This window comes from Camellia sinensis, chromosome 7 (assembly GCF_055761805.1).
Source record: "Camellia sinensis isolate YWXY chromosome 7, ASM5576180v1, whole genome shotgun sequence".
Classification (NCBI taxonomy): domain Eukaryota; kingdom Viridiplantae; phylum Streptophyta; class Magnoliopsida; order Ericales; family Theaceae; genus Camellia; species Camellia sinensis.
The window spans coordinates 107,052,725-107,079,558 of NC_138967.1; the positions used below are offsets into that span (position 1 = coordinate 107,052,725).

A 26,834-nucleotide genomic window follows, 5' to 3' on the forward strand; every position below is an offset into this window, starting at 1 on the left:
TCCTTTTATACACATGGAGGGAGAGAAGAAAAGGCTCTTGCAACAAATGCAAGAGATTTAATTTTGCAAAACTCTCAATTGATGGCTTTAATCCATCATCAATATATAGGAGTTACAACTATTTTATACACATGTGTAATGTGTATAATTCTGCAGCCACCTTTTCCAACACCTCTTTCACGAGGCCAACTTAATGAGTCAATTTCTCATTCAAATCTTAATAGTTTTTGGTCATTCTTTTTGTGGTGTAAAGATCTCACTACAAAGAATCCAAATCCACTTTACTCCACCTCAATTGAGGATTGACACCCACTTTAATATTGCATTAAAGTCACCAAAAAACTATTTTTTTCCAACAATTCCCCACGTGAATAAAAATTGATAGAATAACAACAAACGGACAATGCTTAACAACAAAGACCTGGAGAGAGTGCAACGGAATAACCTCGGCATCAGAAAGGTAGCTTTTGGCTTTGAACCCCTCCTAGTAAACTCTATCGGATTTACTGGCTGTCCAGTGAACACAAAGTCTTGAATTGTTTTGCCGTTTATGTAAACCAAGACAACAAACCTCACACAGGAATTACTCCAACTATTGTTCTGTTCTCACTATTGTGTCCGGTTGTGGGGGTGTCTTGCAAAAGTGGCAGTGCCTGCACCCAAGTGAGTTCGGATAGGACCGAAGTCAGTGGATTATGTATTCATTGGATATGTACATAATAGCAGTGCATATCGATTTCTTGTGTATAGGTCTATTATTCCAAATTTATACAAAAAAACTATCATGGAATCAAGAAAGGCATCTTTCTTTGAAAATGTATTTCCTTGTCGTCTCCAAAATGAGATTCCGAGTTCCGTGAAAGATATTGAAGGTGACAATGATCACATAGCTGATCAATCAGATGATCACTTAGATGATCAAGTTGATGATCAAAGTAAGGACGCAGATGAGCCAAGAAGGAGTAAAAGGGCTAGGACCGCAAAGTCCTTTGGTCCAGACTTCTTGACTTATATGTTAGAGGGATAACCTCAAACTTTCCATGAAACTGTGACTTTATCTTAAAGTCCATTGTGGAAAGAAACAGTTAAGAGTGAGATTGACTATATCTTTCAAAACCATACTTGGGAGTTGGTTGATCTAACCCCAAGCAGCAAGGCCTTGGGGTATGAATTTTTTAGTTCGAGGTTCTCCTTCTAACATATAAGTCAAGAAGTCTAGACTAAAGGACTTTGCAGTCCAAGCCCTCTTATTCCTTCTTGGCTCATCTACATCCTCAGCTTGATCATCAACTTGATCATTTAAGTGATCGTCTACTTGATCATCTACAACCTCTTTCATGGAACTCGGAACCTTTTCTTGGATATGACAAGGTAATACATTTTCAAAGAAAGATGTATTTCTTGATTCCATGATAGTATTCTTGTGTATATCTAGAATAGCAGACTTAAAACACAAGAAATCGATATGCACTGCTATATTGTGCATAACCGTTGAATACAAAGTCAACGAATTTTTAGGCTTATCCTAACCCTCTTGGGTTTAAGTATTACCACCTTTTGTCTGACACCTCTACATTTGTAGAATTTATACAAAGGCTTTTAGCCTTTTTCAAAAATTTATACAGCCTCTTTAAACAATTCCTTGTGTCACAATGATTATGAAACTCTCAAAATCATGTCGGAGAAAATACATTACCAAAATGTCATCAGCCGAATTAGGCACCCAAACATATTTGGTCCAACCTATCACTCTGAAGCCAATAGTCTTACTATTAGAAAACACAAATCCAATGTTCAATAGTCTACTATTCGGAACTTCATAACATGGCTAGTAGTCTTATCATTAGGAATCACTAATTTCTTAGCATGTGGTCAGTGGACTTTCTATTACTAGAAATCACAATGTTTTAACCTATGATCAGTAGCCACTTTACTACTAGGAATCACAACGTCCTGACATAGGATCAATAGACTCTTTCATTACTAGGAATCATCATGTCTTGACATATGATCAGTAGCCTCTCCACTACTAGGAACCATCATGTCTTAACATGTGATCAGTAATTTGTTCACTACTAGGAACCATAATCTCATAACTGTGTAGCCAGTGGTCTAACACCTCCTACGAACGACCAGTTTTCTATCTTTGTGATCAGTGATCTTGTACTCACTAGGAGCCACCAATTTAAGAATATATTTGGAATTTCAAAAAATTTCAAAAATATATTCACCCATCCTAACGGGTTGTCTCATCTTTGCTTTCAAGCAGTCACATAGCAATCATATATGCTATAATTGACACAAGGATAGCATACTAACTATCTCTGATTAATTCAGAGATATTTTCTTGCAATCTTATGATTTCCTTTAATCACACTTGATCTCTCTAGATCTTCTTTTAAGGACCTCGCAAGGCTTAAGGTTGTCAGATGGAACAACATTTCTGTTTTCATCTCTTGAAGCCATTTCTAAAAAATCACAACAGAATTTCACTATTCTATTTTTCCAGAAACTAAACTTAACCCCAGAAAATCCAAAGTTTGAAATTTAATTCAAAACTGATCTCACCACTTACCCTAGAATCAAACATGATCAGGAAAGTTTCCAGGAAGACTGGAAAGGTCATGCCGGTCCCACTTAAGACTTAGTTAACCTTAGATAAAACTTTCAAAAGCATGTTGACTACTAGTCCATGAGAAACAAATTTAGAATTAAGTTTTCCAAGGGATAAACCTAGTTAAAACCCACAAGAATTACAAACATTATAACTCCCAAATAAATTACAAACATTATAACTCTAAAATTAAATCAAAATTAATTGACAAGAATTTTAGGAAATTATTGCACAATAATCATGTACATAAATATAGCCAAGTTACAAAAAATTTATAACTCCAAAATTAAATTAAAATTAATTGCCATGAGTTATAAATGAATTTAATTCACAATAAATATGTAAATAATTCTAGCAATTAAAATCATGCAAATATATTAGAAAATTAAAAACTAATTAGCATTTCATGAAAATAAATTTAAACACTTATGAGCATGCACATTACATTATAAAATTACAACATAATAAGACATGCAAAGCATGGTAACAAATCATGAATCACGCTCACAAAATAAAATTATACTAAAATAAATAGCATAAAATAATTGTGACATCCTAAAACTAGAAGCACGCAATTTCTGTACACAAAATACACACTACTATGATACTATTATGATGACACACAAAATATACGATGGCAATGTGAGATCCAACAAAGAGTACAACCATGATACTATTATGATGGCGCACAAAATATAGTAATTTACTAACAAGGATGAACCTGAGCAAGAAAACATGAAATGTGTGCAAGTATATAAGGCATATATTAATTTAAATAAGTTGAACCAGTAACCTATCTATATAAAGTCATTGAATATGCAATTATAAACCGTAGCATGTAAATTAGGACCGAGGTCAATGAACTATATATTTATTGGATATGCACATGATAGCAGTACATATCAATTTTTTGTGTATAGGTCTGTTATTCCAGATATACAGAAGAATACTATATGGAATCAAGAAATGCATCTTTCTCTGAAAATGTATTTCCTCGTTGTCTCCAAAGAGGGATTTAGAGTTTCATGAAAGAGGTTGAAGGTGACAATGATCACATAGCTGATCAAACAGATGATCACTTAGATGATCAAGTTGATGATCAAGCTAAGGATGTAGATGAGCCAAGAAGGAGTAAGAGGGCTAGGACTACAAAGTCCTTTGCTCTGGACTTCTTGACTTATATGTTAGAGGGAGAACCTCAAACTTTCTATGAAGCTGTGACTTCACCTGAAAGTCCTTTGTGGAAAGAAGCAATTAAGAGTGAAATTGAGTCCATCTTACATAACCAAACTTGGGAGTTGGTTGATATACCCCCAGGCAATAAGGCCTTGGGGAGTAAGTGGATCTTTAGAAAAAATATGAAAGTTGATGGATCAATTGATAAGTATGAAGCTAGACTAGTTATCAAAGGATACAGGCAGCGAGAAGGCCGAGATTACTTCGATACATATTCACTTGTGACAAGGATTACATCCATTTGCATGGTGATTGCGATAGTAGCTTTACGTGGTTTGGAGATACATCAGATGGATGTAAAGACAGCTTTCTAGAATGGAGATTTAGATGAATAAATCTACATGGAGAAACCCAAGGGGTTCTTAGCTCTAAGACAAATTAAGAAAGTCTGTAAGCTTGTCAAATCATTGTATGGTTTGAAACATGCTCCCTAGCAATGGCATGAGAAGTTTGACAACGCTATGTTGTCAAATGTTTTCAAAATCAATGAGTGTGACAAATGTGTACATGTCAAAGACACTAACAAAGGTTATGTCATTTTGGGTCTATACATAGATGACATACTCATTGTTGGTAGTAAAGATGAGATGATTCAAACTACCGAGAGATTGTTAAACTCTAAATTTGACATGAAAGGTATGGGCCTTACAGATGTAATTCTAGGTGTTAAGATTACCAAAAGATCTGATGGTATTGTACTTTCTCAATCTCACTATGCTGAGAAGATACTTAAGAAATTTGATAAATCAGATACAAGTGTGTCTAGGATACCGGTAAAAGTGAGTCTACATTTGACCAAGAATAATGGTGAGAGTGTTTCTCAACTAGAATATTCTCGAGTCATTAGAAGTTTGAGATATATGATGAGTTGTATAAGGCCGGATATAGCCTACTCGGTTAGCAGGCTTAGTAGATACATGAGTAATCCTAATGCTACTCATTGGAGGGGCATTATGCGGGTGTTAGGTTATCTACGCTACACCCAGGGTAATGAGCTGCATTCCTAAACCCTAAACCCTAAAAAACCTTAAGCCCTAGACCTTAAAAAACCCTAAAAAACCCTAAGCCCTAAACCCTAAATCCGAAACCCCTAACCCTAAATCCCCAATCCCCAATCCCCAATCCTAAATCCCCAACCCTAAACCCTAAATCCTAAACCCTAAAAGCCCTAAACCCTAAAAACCCTAAGCCCTAAACCCCCAACCCTAAACCCTAAATCCTAAACCCTAAAAATCCTAAACCCTAAACCCTAATCCCTAAACTCTAAACCCTAACCCCTAAACCCTAAGCCCTAACCCCTAAACCCTAAACCCTCATTGTGAAATTATATATATAGTTCTACTTCGAATTGGGTAGTTGAAGACAAGCTTGTCCCTGCAGTACTCATCTCTGCTGCAGACGCGCCCCGAGGGCCTCATGCTACAGTTTGGACTCAAATGTCACGGTTCTAAATCTAGTCTCGCAAAGTGCAATGCAAGACCGATAAATCACCAAAGAGTCCAAATCCGGCAAGTCGTTTTGGAAAACTGATTTTTGTAAAGAAGTGCCAAACATGGACTACTTTGCCAGATACAGAGTCGCCACCTAAATATTTTATTTTTGGGGAAATTTAGGAAACCTTGACTCGTTGCCTAAGGCCACGTGTCCGTCATCACCAAAGTTGCCTCGACTCGGGAACTTGGGTACGATTAGGGAAGGTCATCTATGAGCACCCCCACTCGCCTGATCAAAGATCGGCCACTACTAAACATGATATCTTGTTTTTGAAAACACATGCGCTCTTATTCCGGTTAATTAGCTAGAATTACTATGTGATGCGCACAACAAAACAAGTATAGACTAGATCGCCTAATTTAGAACAAAGCATCGCATATCCGTTTGTTTGGAAAATGGTTTGAAGTTTGCTACTCATAAGTAAGCTAAAATGCGGATTTCAATGAATTTTTTCAATTCAAGCAATCCAACCTTCACCCACAGGCGTTCAGGCAGTTATATCATATAAGCAAATAGCCTCATGGCAAGCATGCTATCATAGCAGCACTCACACTCATGCAAGATGCTAAAGCATAAACACTTATAGTGTACTCCAAGCCAAAACAGAAACTAGTTAGTAATCAATTCATGATCCTAGTTTATGTTTGAAATGTCTAATGCAACACATACAAGATGCAATTAGAAATAGGCTCGGCTTATTCTAAAATGGCATGTGAGATGCAGCAATTGATAATCATGTATTCAACTTGGAATTGAAATACAATGCAGTTAGTATGATGCGCCGAGCCCAGTGCATGCAATACGGATGAATGATGCAAACATGCATAGCATAAGGATGCTATTTGAAAAATGACCTAGAACTAACCATCAAAGCAGGTAAGTAAAAGGGAGAAAGACGTGGGGTTGGAAGACATTCACACACTCACGCACACTTATTACAAAATTGGCCCTCTCAATGGAGGGTCCGAATAAATAATACACGCCGGCTAATTAACTAACTAACAAGATAATTAATTATTACATAACCGAATGAATAACTAGCTACGACTAATTATTACAAAACTTAATTAATTAACAAATTAATTAACTAACAAATGAAAAACAACAAATAAAGCTGCTCCAGCTCTGTTCACAGAAGCAGAAGGGTATGCATGCTCGCATTCGGTTTCTCGCCTCGATAAGCTCTCTGGTTGCTCTTTAGAGGCTCTGTCTGTAGGGTGTCCTCAAGGAATTCCTGCTGAACCTTACCAAAAACATGCTGGGGAGTGCATCAGTGGCCTGCCGGCCATGGGTAGCCACTGCCGACCAAAAATGAAGGGGTGCCAGCCAATAACAAGGCACTGCCGGCCATCTGCAAGGCACTGCCAGCCACTGATGTGCTGGGACACCAAGCTGCAGTAGAGCACAAAACAGAGAAAATGGAGGGTCTCCCAAGGGTATGTACGCACTATGCCACCCCATATCACCTCGAAACATCAAGGGAGAGGCATAGTCGGATCCACGACCATCAATCACGCATCCCGATACATGATGGTCAAAGATCCAACTTGTGCAAATCAATATGAAATGAATGCACAAATAAACACATAAATGCCTAAAACTCTATCATGAATCATCAAGAGCATCGACGGCCGAGAATTGAGACACGTTTCATCACTTGAAGTATCAAACGCCCCTCGTTCCTCGTGCTCGGATTAACACTTAATCCAAACAACAATGCAACACAAGCATGGCAAACATGCAATATAACTTAAGCATGCAAACATGCAATGCAATAACTCAAGCATGCAACAAGTATATGAGCATGATGCAATGCAACTGACATGTAATAAGCATACAATCCTAAACATGCAAACATGCATAGCATGCAACAACATGCAAAATGAAGCAAACATGCAACAACATGCAAGACAAGCATGCAACAACATGCAAAGATGGACTTAAACCAAAATGGACAGGTCTCGAATAGGCCCAAATCAGTGGCCATAAGTGATGAATTGATAGTATGAAAAGCATGAAAAGGCAAGGCAAACATGCATGCTAATTGGCTCAAGGATTAAGGCACAAAGATGCAATTCTTAAGCACACTTAAAGAGTGACAAGCATGGATATGTGACAACAAGTTAAGCTCTAAAATCTCATGTAAATTGATGCCAAATCAACTAAACAATGCAAGCATAGCATGTTAGAAAGCTCAAAGCTCAAAACTAGCAATAAGACTTAAGCCATGGCCATACAAAGCAAGCCCCAAAGGGCTAAGGGAACCTAAAACAATCCCAAGGCAGGTCCAAGCAAGACCCAAAACAAGCGCGAAGCTAGCCAACATAGGCTAGAACACAAGGCCAAACACATGGAGCATGCAAGGCTACAAAAGAAGCAATGCACTAGACCTATTGAAACAAACATGGCATGACTTGGACAGCATAAAATAGAGTTACATCATGGTATAACAAGACCAAAAATGCACTGATATGATGAGCCAAAGGCTTAGGCTTAATGGCATGCACAATGATTCATTCATGAGGCATAAAGAGCCAAACCTCCAAGGCATTCAAAGCATGTCAAATGCAGGTATATGACCACATTTCATGGACTGAAATAACATTTAAAATGATGGCAAAGCATGCAAACATCACATGTATGGCATGGTAGGGGCCTCAAAACCCAAGACTAGCTAAAGCATTTACACTATAGCTATACAAAACATGAGTGATATGACCATGGCAGCCCAAAATAGTCCTAGAACAGCCCAAAATAAGAATAAAATCATGTTGGAGCAAAGCCAAAAAATGCTGGAATGATGAGTCAAATCAACATGCACATAAGGCTAGTAAGCAAGATTTGTTCTACAAGTATCTGGAGCATGCAAAATATGACCAAACCAGCCATGGACAGAGTCATGAAATGGAAAAACATCACCAAAAACATGCTGAAATGGACTCAACATAAGCTAGGAAAACATGCTACTTTGATGAGCCACAAATGGGATTACACTACACATACAAGATGCATGCAAAAAGTGACCAAACCAGCCATGGACAGACTTAAGGCAGGTCCTAGAAGTCACAAAAAAGTGCCTGAGCTAGGCCTTAAAAGCATAGAGATGCAAGCTCCTTTGGAAGGCCAACAAAGCAAGCAAACAAAAACAAAAAGAGATGGGGTCACCCCCTCTGATTTGAGGCCTCAAAACCACATGCCTAATACTGAAAATCCACTATATTTCAGTGGTTAGAAGGCCAAATCAAGGCTAGCTCAGAGGCCTTAAGGCATGGCTCAAAATAAGGCCAAACAAGGCATACAAGAGGGTTGAAGACCCTTAACAGCAAAAAGACCTTAAACAACAACCAAAAGCACTTAAATACAAGAATTTTTTCAATATGCAAGGATGGGAAAAATGAGGTACAAAAAAGTGCTAAAAAGGGGAAGAAACTTACCCTTGAAGATCAACTTCGAAACCAGCAACTTCAGGGGGTAAAACCTCACTTTCAGAGCTCAAGTAACCCTCCCAAGAACCTCAGTCCAATGATGGTGGTGTATCTCTAAGTGTTATAGTGTAAAAGTACAAGGAAAATGGACTTCAAGGCACAAATCAACAACAATATATATATATATATAGAGAGAGAGAGAGAGAGAGAGAGAGAGAGATATTTCTTCTCAAAAATGGCTCAACCCCTGCTAAGGAGGGAGAGCCTCTCCTTATATAGAAGAAAACAATGCAAATCTTCTCAAACAAGCTTGGCAAGAGCTTCATCCCTCCATACACGTGTATGGAGGAGAGATAAGAGGATTCCAGCTGGCTCAAAAGATCTGGAGTGAAACCAGTTAAGACAGGGGTTCTGCCGGCCATCAGTGGTGGCCGGCAGTGGCTCATTGATGGCCGACAGGCTTCAACAGTGACCGGCAGAAACAAAGGCAAGGCCGGCAGTGCTAGACCATGGCCGGCAGTGCACCAAGAAAAGCATTCTGAAAGGACCAAGTCACGGTCCAAGAATGGGGCAGAAAGGATACAGGGTTTGGAAAGCTCAAACCTGTGATGTTCTGCCACGAAAATCGAATACCTGACGAGCAATCGAGCTAGTGGTTGGATGTACCTGCAAGCACAACCGAGTCTTGAGGACAGTCAAAAATGGGGTGTCTACATCTGCCCACACAAAAAAATATAACTATCTCATTTATGAATTAGGAGTCAATTTTGAGATCCTGCTCAGAAGGTGTGGTAATGCATTGGTAGCACTTGCTAATCTAAGTAGAGGTGTATGGCTTTTTTCAAACTCAATAAGAATCTTATTTCAAGTTGATATAATTTATTTTGATTTATTTATTTATTTATTTATTTATTTTTTGTGATTTGATTTTGATTAATTATCTGCTTCAAATTAAATGTTTCATACAGTATATAGAATTTTGTTAAGTTAATTAATATTGTAACTCATAAGTCAATACATTGACAGACTATTTAATGTCATTCTATATAGTCTCAAGTTTCATTGAAGTAAATATATTGTATATGTTTGTTTTGCTCATGTGTCCTCTCCCCCTATTTTTTGCTACTCAAGCATCCTATGAATCTTGCTTGCTTGCTTTTGGGTTAAGTTTTGATGAATACTTGATTATGTGTTTTTAGCTTTGTGAGAGGTTAAATTTAGTAGCTCGAGTTTTGTACTTTGATTTTTCTTACCCTTCTTTGAGGTTGCTTTTTTGAAAGGCGAATGACTATTCTAAAAGTTGGTCAGTCATATCGGGAAGCATATATAAAGAATGTATTGCCAGTTTTAAACAACATATTGTTCTTCTGTTGCATTGTGTTACCTGTCACCTGGTAAATTTTACTTAATATTTTTGCAGGTGAAATTGGTAACTATTAGAATCCCCCTATTCAAATCACAATTAAATTTGTGTTTATTTTAGAATCAACTAAGCTGCCTTAAGAAAGTTGGTAATTATTTTATTATTAGTCTTTCTACATGCCTAATCTTTATTTCTCATACAGCGAGATTTCCAAATTAAGGGGAGAGATTATTTTTAGTGTTTGCATGTGGTGCATTTGAATCCACATTTTATTTAATTCTTATGTAGCTTGATTGTATTTTTTTGGGTACCAAATTACCAATAAAGTTATGCTTTTTGAATCTAATGTTGTGTAGTTTTTTGGGTTATGGATCAATTGTGTAATAAGTAACTGAATGGTGTTTCTTTTTCTTTTTTTTTTTCTTTTTTTGTATAATGGCTTGAAATTGATTTTGCAATTGTGTTAGATTTTTGGATATTTCTACTGGAATCTTGGCAGTATGTGGCTTTAATTTTTTTTCTTTTGTTTTTCAGTTTTTATAATTCCCAAAGTGGGGGCATGTCAAGTAATATGACATAAATGTAATATTTATACGATCTATATCATAGACTAGTATTATATTTCTTTTTGTTGCTATTGGAAAATAATAAAACCAACCACTGTCATTGTTTATAATTGGAATGAGGTGTTGCTATCAACTTATTGCTTATTTACTTGCTTCTTTTGGGAGCTCTAAATGCAAACTATTATCTTATTCAGTTCTTCTTTTGGAAATGCCAAACTTATGTTTTTGTGTGTGCAGATAACGCTGGTGTCATTGTGAATCCCAATGGAGAAATGAAAGGTACTACTTACATGTGATGATGTATTTGATAGATGTGGTAAATGTGGCCCTCATAAATTCCAAGTGAAAACCAAATTGGACCACTTTGTTGAAGTTATGTTGGCACATGAAATTGGCAGAAGTTATGTTGTGGCCTGTGTTAAACTAGAAATGAAGTTGTGTGTTTACCTAGATTTGATTTGTGATAGCTTTCAGGTTGCAATTTTGAATATTTGAACAGTTCCATTTGCCTATATGGTGGAATATGCCTCTGGCTGAGATGTTCTTAATTCCTTACTGAGTTAATGACATATTTTTGGTGCACTCAGGACTTTTGTACAATTACCTTCATTGTTATCTTTGTAATTTCAAATATTCATTCCATGCTTTCTTTGCTTCATGTTGGTATGGAATCTCCATTAACTTGATTGGTTTGTTACTTGGGTTTTGTGATTTTGGTTGGGGAACCACTTTAAAGTTATCATTGATCAAGGGAACCATTCACTTTTGATCATCCGACTTTGGACCAGGGGTTATTAAGGAACTATCTCGTTTGACCCATCATATTTTTTTTCCCTATAGGTTGTTTGAATAACATCAATGATCATGAATCATGATCATATGCTTTTACGTCAGGACATGATTAATATTGAAATTATCTTGTTTCCATGAAACCAAGCCTTCATATTTTGTGTCGATGATTCTCATTTGGTTTTTTTGCATTGGTGTTTGTAGGTTCTGCAATAACAAGTCCAATAGGAAATGAGTGTGCTGATCTTTGGCCGAGAATTTCTAGTGCTGCAAATGCTATTGTTTAGGAAGTTGAATAGCAACTGATTTGGAACAATCAATTTTGTTTGTCTAGGTGTGGTATCAGGCTTGGTTGTTTTGGGCCTGTCAGAACTAAGATGTTTGGTTTTGAGCTTATTATGATGTGATGCTGGATTTGGCTATGGCTATTTTTGTTTGTGGCCTGAAAAGGTTGAACAATTTCTTAGTATCTTTAGTTTCATTGTGCTACTTTTTTTATTTGTTTTTTTTTGTTTTGAGTAATTATTCATTAATTTTGGAATATTATGTGTTTTACATGGCTGATATATGTCATAGTGTCGGATTTGATCAGTTAGCATCCTCACCCCATTGCTCCTTATTAATGTGTTAAGGTGCACACCCTCATAGCTAGTAATAATTTGAAAATATTAATTATTGTTTTATACAGTAACCCCATTAATGGCCTTATTGTTTGAGTTATGAGATTGGCTTATAATATAAATAAACTGTAAGATATACCAAATGCAATGGGTAAAAGGATTCAAGCCATACCTTAGGTGATGGAATCCGAAACAATGAACCTTGTGGGTAAATCACGTGCTTATTTAATCACGAACTAAGAACACCTAGTAATGGAGTGATACCACAGTATGAGTATCACCCACTCTAATCACAGTGCAAAGGCTGGATCGTTCTCTGATATGGGAGAGAGTTAGAGAGAGAGTATGAGAAAAATGTTATGGGTGAAAAACCAGATAACGTATCTGATGATCTTATATCATTCAGATACATATATTCAAATATATATCCATATCCCATATAACGTATCAGATATATAGGCTGAGTATATCATCTATCCATATCAGTTGATATGATAGATATAGATATAGATATCAAGAATGGGTTATCCAAATAGGTTTTGAATTGAAATTCAAACTTACATGGATAAGGTTCAAAAGGGTCATGGGTCATGCCACATGAGTGCCCAATTTCTAACATCTCTCACTCACACATGAGTTAGCATGACACTGCCACATCTATATCTTAATCTCCCCCCAAAAAAATGAACAATCTCATACTAGCCAATGAACCATGTGACCGCTGAGAACACCTGCATGTGAGAGCTCTATACTAGAAACTCAAAATGAGCCAGCATAGGGACATCAACCCAAAAAGAATAGAAATAGTGTCTCATATACCCCAGACCCATCTAATTACACTAATCCAAAAAACATCTCTAATCCCTCAAAAGAGCATGTTTGACCCTCTCAATTCTTGCAACATATTCGCACTCAATCTGCTTCTCATACAGAGCGATGTGAGTTGCCGACAGTGAATATACAACAATGGTATAATACTAGATGATCTTCCCTTTGCCCCTATGCCATTTAGTTTAGGATTGACCGCCTTCCTAGTGATGTCCCTTAAAGCCGAATCATACATGACCGTAGGCAACATACCAAAGTAGCAGAATATCAACCCCTTACCTTATGACATAGTCAAAGGTCACAAAAGGGTAAATAAATGAAAGTCATATCAATAATGACACGTAAGACTCACACAGTGAGGAAACAGGGATCCATTTTCTCACCTCATTACTTGGTCGCCAAGCACATGTGTAGACACCCCATTTTTGACTGTCCTCAAGACTTGGACGTCACCGTTTGAACACTCGGCGATCATCCTTGTTTGTGTTCATTTGAAGTTTCCGGGGGTCTCGGCTACGCGCCCTGCCTCAGGATCTCCGAACTTGACCGTTTTGTGTCTGGTTTTGCACCAAACACTTGTGTTTTGCCTTGGAAGGGCAGGGAATGCCTTGTGAGGCATCCTCACACACCACCGGCAGTGGCTAGAGGTCACCGGCTGGTTTTTGCTGCCATCGGCACTTTTTGTTACCGGTCGGCACTATTGATGGTCGGTCGGCATTGTGTTTGGTCGGCCGGCCACTGTTTCTGATCAATCGGCCACTTTTCCTAGCCGAGACCTTTTCTTGAGGGAGCTTGACCCTCTTGAACCTTTTTTTAGCTTCTTGAGGAAGCTTGAACCTTTTTAGCTTCTCCAAGAAGCTTGACCCTTTTGAACCTTTTTTTAGCTTCTTGAGGAAGCTTGAACCTTTTTAGCTTCTCCAAGAAGCTTGACCCTTTTGAACCTTTTTTTTAGCTTCTTGAGGAAGCATGACCCTTTTTAGCTTCTCCAAGAAGCTTGACCTTTTTTTTAGCTTCTCCAAGAAGCTTGAACCCTTCTAAGCTTCCAAGAGAAGCTTGCACCTCTTGAACCCTTGTCTAGCTTCTCCAAGAAGCTTGACCCATTTGCCTAGCTTCTCCAAGAAGCTTGGCCCTTTTGCCTAGCTTCTCCAAGAAGCTTGGCCTTCTTGGCCCTTTTGCTCCAAGCATCTAAGAGAAGCTTGGCCTTTTTGGTCAAAGCTTCTAAGAGAAGCTTTGCCCCATTGGTTTCTCTATATAAGGAGAGCCTCTCCTTCCATTAGAGATGTTAGAAAGATATGATATATCACATATATATCACTCCCTCTCTATATCTCCCTCTCTCTCTACATTTGTGTTGGTTAGAGGGTTCAAAAGGGTCTAGTTTTTGGCCATTTGAACCACAACTCTTGGCCTAACACCTCCATCATCAACCTAAGGAGCTTGGAGGCCATTTTCAGAGGTTGAGGGTTGCATTTTTGGGTCTAGAGGCTGCTGTCCCCTTTTGGCTACAAAGGTAACCCATTTTCCCTCTTTATTCCCCGTTTTTGCACACCATTTTAGCATGTCTTGCTTGCTGATTTGAGCTTTGTGTATAACATAAAATGTTCTGTTTTTTTGTGTTTAAGATACTTCATTAAGGACACTTTTGTGTTTGGGGTCGTTTACCCCCTCTTAGGCCTTGTTTGGCCCCATTATGTGCTATTTTTGGTGAACTTCGGGACCACCTTGCTTGGGCCTCCTCATCACTGAAATCTTGAGGGATTTCAGTGGTGAGGATGGTGGTTTAAGGTCCTAAGAAGGAGAGGGCCATCCCCTCTCCTTGTTGTCTTCAAAAAGTGCCATTTTAGCCTCATGTGTGAACACCTTTTTTAAGTTCATGTTGGCCATGTCTTAAGTAGTATTTGTGCTTATTTTGCCATGATATAGAACTGTTTTAAGTTGGTTTAGACACACCATGCTTGCTTTGCATACTTGTCTTGTAATGCCATGAAATTGCCTTAACATGTATCTAGCATTTAGACCACTATGCTCACTTGTTTTAGCTTAGCTTTGTGAAGCTTTTGTGCATGTTTTAGTGTGATTAAGGTCTGTTTTTGGTCATTTGGGCCATCCATGCTTTGCTTTGTATAGCTACCATGCAATCTCCCTTGTAGGCCTTGAGTGTTGACCCCCCCTAGCATGCTTTACTTGCTTTGTTTCAGTGGTTTGGAACCATTTATCATGCCATTTCAGACCTTATAGCATGCTTGTATGCTTGCATTTGATGCTCCTTTAATGCTTTAAAAGGTTGGTATCTTATGCTCCATGTTTGGCCCCTTTTGTATGCTTCCATGTATAGGCCATTTGGATGCCATCTAAGTGATCTTTAGGCCTTGTTTTAATATGCTAAAATTCTGTTTTTAGTCATTTAATTCATGCCATGTGTGGTTGCACTAAGTGTAGTTCAATACTTCTTTGGTGGGCCTTAGGAATTGGACCATATTTGCATGCATGTTTGCATGTCATTTTGCCCTTATTTCATAGCATTATGGCCACTGTTTTGGGCCTAATTAGAGCTGCCCAAATCATGTTTAAGTCCATCTCTTTGTTTGTTGCATGCTCTCCTTGTATATTGTATCATATTGGTGAGTTGTTGCATGTTTGAAATCACATGATTGAATGAAGTCACATGTTGGCTTGCATGCTTGAATGCCTACATTAGCCTTGCACACTTGTTAGTCGCATTGCTCTATGCCTTGCATTTCTTGCATACTCATTTGCATTGTCGTATTGCATGCCTAGTTAACATGCTTAGGTTGCATTGCATTGGCATGCATGCTTGGCCTCTTGACTATCCATGATAGAGGTTAAGTCCCCATTGGTTTGATTATTTGCATTGCATTTGACATGGAAATGCATAACTTGGTCTCTTGGGCCATCACGCATGGAAATGCGCGATTGATGGTCCGAGAACCAAGGAGCATGTCCCTTTGAGTCACTAACATGATAAGGGACATGATTGGTGCATATATGCCTTGAATTGTATTGCCATGCTCTTCCTTGCCCTTTGTTGCTGTCAATTGCAGATTCTGCAGGAACTTTCTGCCGACCGGCAATGCTAAGTGCCAACCGGCAATCCTCCCTCTGCCGATAGATTCACCAATGGCCGGTGATCACAGGCCACTGCCGGTGGGCATTCTGCTCAGCCGATGGCATTCCCCAGTATCAAGAGAAGTAATCCTGAGGTTCTAGCAGCCTCCAGAGGAGTACAGCAAGGAAAACAGAGGCAGCCTATGCATGGCGGTGCACTTCCGAGCAAGACCCGAGCACGTATTGCATCGAGCTCTCTTCCCGAGGCGGTTTACTGTTTTTCCTAGCTTAGTTAGTTTGTTAACTAATTAAGGCAATTTGTAATAATTAATTAGCTTGTAGGTTAATTATCTGTAATATTTATTTGGTCCCTCCGGGCGAGGGCAAATCTGTAATAAGTGTGGGTGAGTGTGTGAATGTCTTCCAACCCCCACTTCTTTCTTCCCTTTTATTTACCTGCTTATCATGGTAAATTAGGGCATGTTTAGATTAGCATACTTTATGCTATGCATGCGTGCATCCATACATTTGTTTTGCATGCACCGGGCTCGGTACATCATTCTAACCGCATTTGTATTTCAATCCCAAATTGAATACGTGCATTAATTGGTTGCATTTCACATGCCATGTTTAGGTTAGCCGAGCCTACTCTAATTGCATCTTGCATGTGCTGCATTAGTCAACTTGACATGAACTAGGATCACGCATGTTTGCTAACTAGTTTATTGTTTTGGCACGGAGTACGATGTAAGTATTTATGCTTTAGCATCTCGCATGCGTGTGAATGTTAACATGATAGCATGCTTACCATGTGGCTAAGTGCTTATGTGAAATAAACTGTTTGAATGCCTGTGGGTGAAGGTTAGATTGTTTGAGTTGGAAAAACTCGTTGAAATCTGTGTTTTAGCCTACTTGAGAGTAGCAAATTCCAAAGCGCTTTTTCAAAACAAACGGATATGCAATGCTTGTTTCCAAATTAGGCAATCTAGTCTATACTTGTTTGCTGTGCGCATAACATAGTAATTCTAGACTAATAAATGGAATAAGAACATATAATGTTTTCAAAAACGGATATCACGGTTAGTAGAGGCCGATCTTCGGATCGGGCGAGAGGGGGTGCTCATAGCTGACCTTCCCCAATCGTACCCTAGCTCCCGAGCCGAGACAACTCTGGTGATAACGGACATATGGCCTTCGGCACCGAGTCAGGGTTTCCTAAACTCCCCCATAAAAAATATTTAGGTGGCGACTCTGTATCTGGCAAAGCAGTCCATGTTTGGCACTTCTTTCCTAAAATCTGTTTTCTCAAAACGATTTGCCAGATTTGGACTCTTTGGTTCAGATTAAGAACCGTGACAACAAATCGAGTCCGAACTGTAGTAGCGGGGCCCCTCGCGGGCGCGTCTACAACATGTAGTATGAATATATGCTTCAGTGGAGTTACTCTTCCAAAAGAGTGACGTCATACTCAATACACCGTACAGATCTTAGTCTAGTGGCTTTCTAGCGCCTATCCTGATTTCTCTATTTGCTCGCCTTCTAGGCCCCAAACGAGATCCGCATCTGGCTAATCATAACAGGCACAACATGGAAAGTGGGTACTAACATCCATGTTTGGTGCTTAACACGACCTCATATTGGTTGTAACCAAGGCGACATACATAGTGGATAATTTAAGCCTCACTTAGCTCCAAATAAAAATAAACCACTAGTCTCATCTATGCTCCCTCCCAAGCGCCAAGGGCAATTGCTCGTGTGAGTGAGCCAATCTTGCTTGCTGACATCATCATCTGCTAATCATTATGACACAAACCATAATAGTGTCAAAGTCCTATCATCTCACAACAAATAAGTGATCGATTTAAAAAACCCGACCACAGTCTACGCAATTCTAGATTCCAAGCATAAGCCTTATCAGCACCTCTTGCGATAAGCATATACAACGGAATCCTCCATGTGCGCCTCACATGAAGTGATTCAACATCACTACCTCTTGCGCAACTACCTCTCTAAAGATATTTTGGTGACCAATCTGCATTCATTCAAGATGCGCCCAACTAGCGCATTAAATCTTACAAGGGGCAAATTTATACGCTACTAGTAAAGCATTCTATCCACAGTCTAATGAGCAAGGTCAATGTCTGAACTACTCAGTCAACCATTTACCAAAGATAACACTTATCATGTCGAATACGCCCACATAGCGTACTTCAGGCTCCCATAACAAAAAGAAAGATCAAGGAATATAGGCCATCTGTTTCTCCCAAAGACAATCCGAAGATTCACTTAATAGCTAAAGCTCTAGCTTTTACCGATAGGTAAGTCAATGGGTTTGTAATTTTGCATCTAGAATCATTCTAGGATATTCCTTATGTAAGTCATCAAAGACAAATAGGGAATTCTCCCAAAATAATCCCTAAGGATCGTACATCTGAGTATACAAATTACATCACCCATGTCCATCATATCTAAAACAGAGGACTGTCCACCCTAGGTGGCGACAACCTTATAAATTCCTGGCTTGTAATGACTAAGTAAGGAAAAACTTCTTTTGGACCATTGATCATGCCTCAGTGGTCTTCATCGATCATCATTGGCCTATCATGGCTTGACGAAATCTAAGAACCACTATTTGGATAACTATTTTAGGCTGTAAAAGATTTATTGGAACTAGCAACCTTCTGCGATCCTAACTTTTCACCATAAAAGCAGAAGGTAATTCTCTACAGATCTACTTATCCAATTCTCCAATAAGAAGTTAGGTTACAACGTCCACAAATCAATGTTCTGAACTTATGTCAATCATAGCCTAAGTCGAAATAACCTCACTCCCCAAGTGGAAGTCTTCTCATGGTCTACACATTCCTTAATGGTGCGACTTTTCGATATCTAGCGAGCCTTATGCCTCAACAATGACTATCCAAATTGTGCATAACTTTAGAATAGTTTCGCGTCATAATGGAAAGTCAACCAAATTATAGAAATGGTTAATCCTCAAAGGCTTTGTCTTAAACAGTGCAACATTGATCCATTTTCTAAAAACAGGCGACTAGAGCCTTTGGCATTATCCTAGGCTCTTTATCATCTTGCAGAGCAATCATGAAGGTTTCCCTCTCAATCACCCAGTGATGATGTGAAAAATTTTCACATTCGCTACCACACAACTAAGAATGTAGAGTATTCTTCTCTAATGGAGTAATCCATTAGTAAGCACATCGCTCCCACTGTCCCTAGGATATTGGAAATTTCTTTCCATTCTCAACTAAGCTACATTGAGAGCTATGCTTAGAATTCTCTATCTTATAGAGTTCCAAAACTCTATTCACGTCACCTTTACTAGGAAAACTTTATGTGACTTTGTTACACTCCCACAAAGCTACTCATCTATAAGCACATAACTTAGAGGGTTTATATGACAGCATACAATAATGCGCCGCATGACCCTAAGTGTTTACAAGACAGCATAGAATAATACGCCCTATAACTCTAGGTCTTAACTTCGTAACCTTATGAGAAGTAAAATAAAGATAAGCTGCTTAACGGTTACAGATCGCCCATAGATGGCTCTCCGCTAACCTATTACTCAAATGGAGTGCAAAATCTAATATGGAGGGCACTTAGTTAGGGATATAGGCAACAAACTAAAGTGTAATTCCCAATTGGAAAACATTTTGCGCCATCATCCACCTAACATTAACAATACTTAATTCCTTATCTCTACTACACCATTATGTTGCTGAGTACTGGGAATAATCAATTTTCTAAGCATCCATTTCTCTTCACAGAGCTTTCTAAAATAACTCAAATAGATACTCGCCACCTTGGTCAAAACTAAAAGCATGAAAGCTGTTATCTGATTGATCTCGACCTCATATGTGTAATGTCAAAAATCATCTCAAAAACTTTTGACTTACGGGAGATCAAATAGTCTTGACTAAGATGCTTATCATAATCTATAAATGTGTCGAGATAGCTATCATACCCTTACACATATCCAGTCACAAATATTATAGTGGACTAAATGCACCAATACAAATGCCCTTCTGTGGCTTTCCTACTTACTTATGTGCAACCATTGCGAACAAATTTACACATTTATATGAGAATAGGATGTCACAAGCGAGTGGGCCCGAGAGGGCCTACTCAAATCATCCATGTCATCTTCTCATTAATGTGATTAAGTATAATAAGCCACCGGTTCATGACCACTGTCATAAACTAATTCCAATCATCCTAATATGTGAGTTCTCAAAGACAAGTTTTAAAGGTTTAGGTCCAACTCGGTAATGACTCACAATTAATTCATATTCACTAGATCATAAAAGGATGTCATGGAGATATCAAGTGCACCTAAGTCACAAATTTAACTAGTAAGTGCTAATCCCCTGCACCTTCAAGTCAATTTTATTCTCCATACACTTTACTGCATCTAGTTAAAAGATGACGATACTCCTCTTGCCATCTCTGTTTCTTGCTTCATAGTTACTTGCAATTAATTCTACTATCCACAAGAATGAAAGAATAAGCTATCAATCTATGATAGCTTCTAAAGTAACTTAAGCGCGAATTAGGCTAAAGAGTCTAATTCAACACAATGCTCTCACAAGATATGCATCAAATTCTTAGAGTCATAACAACCTTGTCGGCCTTGACATTTTCATTACTATGCTGTAATGTTTGCGCTTAGTGGTAAACATTATTCAAAAAATGTTAGCCTAGCTAAGGAATCATACAAAGAAGCACCTCCTCATATCTCATACCCAAGTGTGGAAACAGTAAGTGTCCAGACTTAGACAAGTTGGCAATGCTGATAGATTTTGCAGCTACTTGGCGCTAATTTTTTCACTTAGTGTTAATGGATTTTGGTGCTACTAAGCGCTAATCTTTTAACTTCAAGTGATACTTTAATGCACACTATAATAGTGCGTGAAATTTTGCTCCATCCACTCCCAACAGTTGGATAGAGAGCAAAACACTGCTCATACTGGCTACTTGTCTTACACTTAATGTCGAATTCATTTAAGCTCACATTTCCTGGATGACGTGACTCTTGAATGTTACTTCATCCAATGATACAACATTATTACAAGTCAAATTACAAAGTCAATCTGCGCAGCTCAATAGTCAAGATCATATACAGATCTATTGAGGGCTTACTAATTTCATAACTCCAAAATTCTCCAATCAAAACTACATAGCATGTCGCCAACCGTAAGGCACACATCAGTTTTTATTGTGCCAAACAAGGTAACAAAACCATGGTAACTTTGAGTCATGTTTCCTTACTTTGGCGCAATTAAGGTCTGACCTAAAGTCTCCAAGACTTTTTGCTCATCTAAATAATAGGATTACATTGTTCACATTTGAACACTTCTAGTACATCTACGTCAACCAAATTAACTTCCATAAGCTAAGTCAATTTAGAGAGAAATTTGCATTGGGATTAATTTAATTAGCATAATATAATTTTGCCGTAAAAATCTAAATTAAATAGTGACAATATTACACAAGTTGCAAGATCGAAAATCCGCTATGCTCGTAATCATCTCTTGCACCACAAGTGACAATTATCCAAAATTTAATTTAATTCATGCGCAAAATTAGTTTTCGGGAGTAAATCTACAAAGATTTCTCTCAACCGAACAACCTCCAACTAGCTATGGCATGTCTAAAGCATGATAAAATATTTAAATCCACATGATAATATCTCAATGTAGTTCATAAAAGAACATATGTTAGAATATTTAATCATGAAATTAAAATTCACCAATATAAATAAATCATGCTATAACAATATACTATAAGTTGTAATCATTTCAAAGAACTTAACATGCTATATACAATATTTAAATAATGCCATAACATATTTTTATAATTTCTGCAATTTTATGAAATTTTTTAAAATTACAAGTAATTAATAATTGCACAGAAAATTAGAAATAAATATTACAGAATCTGAAAAAATACAAAAATTATTCCAGTAAATAAGGTTACATAACAGTAGTCTACTGTAAAAATTTCAAGTCCAGAATTCAAGTCATGCTCCCCCAAGAGAAATTTAACGTAAAAATATTGGATTTTTCATTAATGAAAAATATTTTATTTTTCATAAAATTCTGAAACTTTAATATCTTGTATAAAAATTAATTACAAACCCAATGGTATAAGCCATGCTTCAATCAAAATTATAACGATTAATTTAGAAGCAATTAACGTAGTTTTAAAATTAAAACAAAATAAACAGGGCCTTAATGCAGTTGCCTTTCGCGGCTTGGCTCAACCGGCAGCTTGTGTGTCACGATGACATCAGCGTGCAGCAATTTTGTCTTCTTCTCCATTTTATTCAAGTCTCGCCTCAAATTAGGACTCGAGTTTTTTTCTAAACCGTAAGTCGGAATCAAGCCCATAATATACCGTTTTGAAGGTATTAAAACAAGGATTCCAAATATATTAATTTTCATAACTTAAAAACAAAGCAAGTAAAACCAGCATGCAATCAAAGTTACGAAAATTAAATATGAATCTCCATTTTTCTCAAAATTCGACCGTTGGATTTTTATGAAACTTGACAAATATATTCTAGATGAAATATATTACAACATATATAAATTTCGAGTTGATCGAAGAAATTTCAGAAAAATAGTAATTTTTTATGCATATATCATGTGTATATATATATAATTATATACATATTTTAATGCATAAAAAATAAGCACAAAAATATCCATTTGAAGCTTTGATACCAATGTAAGATATATCAAACGCAGCAGGTAAAAGGATTCAAGCCATACCTTAGGTGATGGAATCCGAAACGATGAACCTTGTGGGTAAATCACATGCTTCTTTAATCACGAACTAAGAACACCCAGCAATGGAGTAAAACCACAGTATGAGTATCACCCACTCTAATCACAGTGCAAAGGCTGGATCGTTCTCTGATATGGAAAAGAGTTAGAGAGAGTAAGGGAAAAATGTTATGGGTGAAAAACCGCATAACGTATCTGATGATCTTATATCATTCAAATGCATATATTCAAATATATATCCATATCCCATATAACGTATCAGATATATAGACTGAGTGTATCATCTATCCATATCTGTTGATATGATAGATATAGATATCAAGAGTGGATTATCTAAATAAGTTTTGAATTCAAATTCAAACTTATATGGATAAAGTTCAAAAGGGTCATGGGTCATACCACATGAGCGCCCAATTTCTAACATAAACTAAATTTGAATTTATTTTGTAACTTGTTAAAATTTTAAGTTTAGTTTTTAATATTTGGCTGACTTTCTTTTGAAATCTTACATATGGTGAAAACTGGATTATACGGTGACTATTAAAAAAGTAAACATATGCATGATTAGAGCGAATCTGTTTAGATATAACATAGATATCCAATGTGGTAAGCTTCTCGTTCAAAATACTTGCACATAAATAGATTTTATTTGAAGTCTTATTTATTGTATATTTGTTCGGGATTATTTTTTACTTATTATATATATGTGAGTCTTATTTATTGTATAGAATTTTTTATTTTATTTAAATGAGTTGTATTTGATCTATCACGAAATCAAAGTAATATGATAAAGAATAGGGCAAATTACATATACACCCCTCGAGGTTTGGCTAAATTACAGATACCCCCTGAGATTTCAGAAATTACATCCCGCCCCCTGAGGTTTGTATTTTCATAACAAATTATCCCCTAATTTCTTATGCAAATATAGCATTCAGGGGGGAATTCGTAATTTCTCAAACCTCAGGGGGCATCTGTAATTTAGCCAAATCTCGAAGGGTGTATATGTAATTTGCCCTAAAGAATAATATTATTTCTATTATGGGGGTATCATGACATTTATGCGTAAAATACAACTTTAAGGTTAATATAGGTTTGTGTTTGTTTTTATTGAAGATAATATAGGTGTGTTTGGTTTGTGTTTTGAGATAAATTTTAAAAAAAAATTTGAGGAAAAAGTTTAGAAATTTTTTTTGATTTGTTTGGTTGTATATTTTGAAAATAGTTTTGGAGTTTGGGATGATTTGATATTTTGTTGTAATTGAGTATATGTATGTGAGAGAAAAAGTGATTGAGAGAGAGAGGAGAAAGAAAAAGTGATTGATTGATGTGTAGAAGAGATAAAGTGATTTTGGAAAAAAATTTCAAAAAATTTCCAACCAAACAAAATTTTGAAAATTTTTCTCAAAAATTGTATTTTGAGAGTTAAACCAAACAAGACCATATTTTTTGTCTACTATTTGATTTAATCTAGTAAAATAATATAATAATAAGATTTAGTTTTTGTAAATTAGAGTGATCAATTGAGTTGAAATCAAATATTGAATAACTTCATTCAATAAAGATTAGTATTACTAAATTGACTCGTGAAATTTTTTTTAAAAAAAAAATCATATAATTTTTAGTTAATGGTGAGAATTTTTTACAATAACATGTTAACGTGACACGAATTAGACACGGATCGAAAATGATACAATATAATAATACAAAATAATAAATGAGTAACACAAAATAATAAATTAATTGGTTAGTATTGAAGTAATTGTGATTTAAACCTGGAATAGCACGACCATGATGCAACATGTCATGATGCCCATTCTTAATTTCTAGAAAAAAAAAATTCAGAAAAAAAATTAATAATAATAAAAGCAACTTAGGTTTTTTCATATGATTTTCTGTTTTTGGATATAAATAATGTTTGAAAATCCAAAAATATATTTTTGTGTATTTATTAGTTTATAATTATAATTTTGATTTTTTCTCTTATTTTGTTGGAGATTCAGTTTAAGTTTTTGTAAAATTTACACCTAATCCAATTGAATAGAGCCAAATTGTAAGAAAATGCTTATCAATTAAATTAATGTTTAAGTAATTTTGATATGAATATAAATGACACGACATAAATACCATCTACAATGACATGTAGTCCAGTCAAAATTAATTTGCTGAAAAAAACATAAAAGCACTTATTAATTTTCATATATATTTTTTTGTAGGCATAATGTTTGAAAATTAAAAAAAAAAAAAATCTCTTTTCATTTTTTTTGTTGGCAAACAAATTTTAAAATTTTGTTTTCATTTTTTTTAAACTCTTCAAGTCGAGTCGGATTATTTATTTGTGTGAATTGCTGGTTTTTCAAGTAAAGTTTTTTGTCAAATGCAAAGTTTTTTCTTTTGGGATTAATGGGAGAAACACACTTTTTTTTGTGTGTGTGTTATTGTTCTCTAATGTTTGTTGAAAGGAAGAATGTAAGGTCATGGATTTAAATTGTAAATTTGATGTTTTCAATTATATATATATATTTTGTTTCCGATCTGGTAGTTACAAAGTTAATGATTTGATGTCAATGAGAACATAAAAAATTTGTTTCTAAGAAACTGTGAATATATTATGATAGACAACTTGTAATTTAACTTCAAATTTGTTGTCAACTTGTGATTTGGCTTCAAATTACAATGTGAATTTTATAAACACAAAACTCAAAATATTTAACTTTATTATAAATTAGTGAGAATTTCCCAAAACCAAATATTTAACTTCAAATTTAAATAATTTCATAAATTTTAGTCCCAAATTAGACCCAAAAATAGATGTACCTGAAAAATAAGTTGAAAATTTGTCCAAAATAGTAAAGCCCAAACTTCCAAACTGATGCGCGCATCCTTCCACCAACTTGCACAAGCTGATCAATTCTCATCTGCTAACTAAGCGGATGGATGTGGATTGATTTTTCTCAATTCGCCTAAGTTCAGACGGATGATAGATAGGAGGCCACTCGATCCGTGAGCACCCTTAGTTTTAATTCTTGTGGAAGCTACTGTGGAATTGAATCGAATTATGTGTAACCTGGAGTTATTTTTATATCTATGTAGTGTTATAGGCCACTTTAGTTTGATCTATGTAAGGTTTTTTTTTTTTTTTTTTTTTTTAATGTGCTAAGCATTTTCGAATGATGCATGTAATTTGCCTGATGAATTGAATTTTCATATGATCTCCATTCATATTTCATACATTGTTAATGTATGTTATATATTCTGAATTTGAGATGGTAGATGTGCATTTTTATTTTCAAACTGAATGCCTTAATCTCATTTTTTTTTTTCAGTACAGTATGCTTGAAAGGGATGCAACTTAAATTTTATTTACTTTTACACTTTAATCAACTAATTGATAGTGTTTGGTACTTGAGGAAACAAGGCTTTGTTTTGAAGTTTTTAACATTGATTGTCCATGCCACAATGCTTCTTATTCCCTTCTTTCTCTAATGAAAATTTCTTTTTAAAGATGATATGCTGACCACTACCTATTTGAATCGTAATTAGAAAGGTTAAGTGTTCTAATATGATAGGTATAATTGTTGTATAAGGAGTTAAATTGTAATCTATTATAGCTTATGATTTATTCTTACTCAAATTTTTTATTTTACTTGCATAGGTGAAATCATTCAAATTTATTCTCAGTTATCAAAATAAATCCCTGGGATCCACAGACAATAGTCAAATGGCCCTCTCCAGTGTTCGTACTGCTTCATCTATGTGAGAAATTGGGCGCCCATGTGGCATGATCATTTGAACCTTTTGAACCTGAACCCTTTGAACCTTATCCATGTAAGTTTGAATTTGAATTCAAAACTTATTTGGCTAACCATTTAAGATATCTATATCTATCATATCAATAGATATGGATAGATGGATAGATAGATATTGGTTGTTATATATCTGATTATATATTTTAGATAATGTATTAATACATCAGATACGTATATCAAATACGTTATGTGATTTTTTACCCATAACCCTTTTCCCA

At 36.2% G+C, this 26,834-nt stretch overlaps 2 pseudogenes across 1 annotated transcript in view; both read left to right on the forward strand.

Annotated features, from left to right (window-relative positions):
* The first annotated feature begins 3,639 nt into the window (after positions 1 to 3,639).
* LOC114274084 (uncharacterized) overlaps positions 3,640 to 26,834 on the forward strand; it is a 30,627-nt pseudogene continuing 7,432 nt past the window's right edge. Inside the window, exons 1-6 of the transcript XR_014336778.1 lie at positions 3,640 to 3,745; positions 4,502 to 4,623; positions 10,190 to 10,198; positions 10,600 to 10,630; positions 10,936 to 10,977; positions 11,692 to 11,768. The product of XR_014336778.1 is annotated as an uncharacterized LOC114274084 (transcript). The remainder of the gene's footprint in view (positions 3,746 to 4,501; positions 4,624 to 10,189; positions 10,199 to 10,599; positions 10,631 to 10,935; positions 10,978 to 11,691; positions 11,769 to 26,834) is intronic.
* On the forward strand, positions 10,034 to 10,171 carry LOC114274117 (small nucleolar RNA snoR137; annotated as a pseudogene).